Below are 2447 nucleotides of genomic sequence, written 5' to 3'. Positions count from 1 at the left end.
TGGCCAGTGCAACCTGTACAGTCCTTTCAGCTTCAAGTAAGCTGCTTCTTTTTGATTTAGTTAGACGATCAAGGGCTTTATTGTCATCTGAGCATTGCATCTGCAAGGAAAAAAAAAACTATTCAACGAGAGAAATATCAATCACATATAATTTATAAAACATCTAAATTATTTTTGTGAGACAGAAGCAATAGTTCAAAAGTCACAACAAAACCTCTTTGCCGGGCAAGCTTCAGTTCAGCCTCCAGGGTGCAAGAATTGCTTCAATTGGAGGCATATCATCGTCCTTTTGAGCAGCATGGACCCTTCTCAGAGTGGCCTCAGCTGCAAACTGAGCAGCCATCGATGCCTTCTTCTCATCATTTATTTTCTTGATTTCAAGATTCTGCAGAACATGTTTATTAACTAATTATAGCAACATACCAACATAAGGTAAGCTTGAATTTTTCCCCCCACAGCAGCAATACCTTGCTTCCATAAGAGATTCAGTCAACTTAAGCTTCTCTTCCATCCTCGAGACCTCATCAGAGAGCTATTGATCAAAGAGAAACAAAGTTGGTATCCATCTCAATCACAAAATATTATAAGATGCCAGTCAGATAATCCACGTAACCCACATTTGTGTCCAGCATTGCCAACAGTCATACTTATATGGATATTCATTACTATAAAATATTGATAAACAAGAGTCTTCGATGCAAGAGCATTGGCAAGTATGTAGAAGAGCAATAATTACATAAAGGTGATGAGTTTTCCTGGACAGAAAAGGGACCATGCAGTCCAGAAATAGTAAGATAAAATGGCAATTAAACATCTGAATCCCTAAACAACAGAACAACTCATTCACTTATGAGGTTGGGATCTCTAAAACCCATTACAGATTTAAATATGAAGTAGAAAACAGAAATGGAAGAATAACATTTAATCTAACAGGAAACTACGACATAGTTCTAGAATACTAGACTACATGTAGAAAGAAAATCTTATGACAAATTTGACAGGCCAAATGAATAGACAGAACCAAGCAACTGAAGAGATAAAACATTGAAATTATCTAAAATTTTAAATCGGATATACAGGTACTACAAGGCAACCTGAAATGAAGTTGGATAAAGCATCACGAAGCATCATAAATGAAGTTAGATGAGACAGCCCATCATGACTTTCTAGAACTACTGAGCAACAATTCTCAATGATGAAACTTCCAACAACATGACTTTGACAAAACAGTACGTATTTCGGCAAATTACATCCCCAGAGACCACAAACTAACTTTCCAATCATCAGAAGTTTAACATAGATTTGCTATCAGCAACGGAGACACGAGCAGACACAAAACGTTTTACGCAAAAATTTGCAGGATCTACTTTTCTTCATAAATAACAATATGCACTGAAAATCTGAATATAAACAGTCTCATCTCATCCTTTATCATTTTTTACCAGTTATTTCATCTCTAACCGTAATCTTTCCCGAAATAAATAAATACACGTTTGTGTGGAGGAAAAAACTGGATTTCCATACTAAAATCACGCAAAGAAAAAAATATTAAGCATTTCCAAAATAATTACTATCATTACTAAAGTGTTTCCACCAATCAGTTAAAACTAATTTCTTAAATAAAAATAAAACCAATATTTTTTTCAAAAAAATAATAATAATCAACCTCTTCGACAGCCTTTTCTCTAAGCCTTTCAGACATCCTTAATGCCTTAATTTCCGCTTGTGCTTCTCCCAAATCTCTATCTTTATCTGTAACCCAATCAAAAAATAATAATCATAATTCAAAACTAATAAAAAAATAAAAACGGTTCATGTCAAGTAAAAAGCAGCTGATTGAACCAAATCAATGAAAAAACAACTGATCGAGCAACATTTCTCACCTCTAACTTCATTCTCCAACCGATTTAGCTCCACTTTCACCCGGATCCGACCCGTGAAGCAACGTAATGAACTCATTATCTGCATCGAAGCTAGGCCTAACAGGTCTCCTTCGACGAAACCTTTCCCTCCGCTCTCCCTAAACAACGCCGACACCGTCAACGACGGATGAGCTCCCTCCGAGGTCGATGTCACCCTCACCGGCGACTCACTCCCCGCATTGCTTCCCCTCCACCGCTTCGCCGTCAATCTCCGACATCTCCGATTCAAACACTCCCTCCCACCACTCTCACGCCCAAATGCAAAAAAAAAAAATCCAAACAGAGAAGCTTGATTCACATCTAATACTTCCAGTGGATCCAAATGCTAGGGTTTTCAAATCAGTTGAAATACAGCTGTTAACAATTCTCAGATAAGAGAAAAAGAGAGAGAATGAAGATAAAGAAAATAATGTTTTGCTCCTTTTTTTATTTCTCTCCCTGTAGATTGTGGATTTAAATCTGGACCTGGTAACAGTGGCTGACAGAGTGAAGAGAGAGAAAGAGTGTAATTAGCAATGGAGATTA

General features: G+C 37.0%; 1 long non-coding RNA gene across 1 annotated transcript; it reads right to left on the bottom strand.

The window, feature by feature from the left end:
• Positions 1 to 474: 474 nt before the first annotated feature.
• Positions 475 to 1924, bottom strand: LOC120118064. Its single transcript, XR_005515715.1, has 3 exons — positions 1884 to 1924; positions 1667 to 1752; positions 475 to 532 (listed from the first exon to the last, which is right to left on the bottom strand). It is a non-coding gene; the product is annotated as an uncharacterized LOC120118064 (long non-coding RNA).
• Between the last annotated feature and the right edge of the window lie 523 nt (positions 1925 to 2447).

Source organism: Hibiscus syriacus, unplaced genomic scaffold (genome assembly GCF_006381635.1).
Source record: "Hibiscus syriacus cultivar Baekdansim isolate YM2019G1 unplaced genomic scaffold, ASM638163v2 tig00110325_pilon, whole genome shotgun sequence".
Classification (NCBI taxonomy): Eukaryota; Viridiplantae; Streptophyta; class Magnoliopsida; order Malvales; family Malvaceae; genus Hibiscus; species Hibiscus syriacus.
This window is presented reverse-complemented; position numbering and strand designations above follow the sequence as displayed.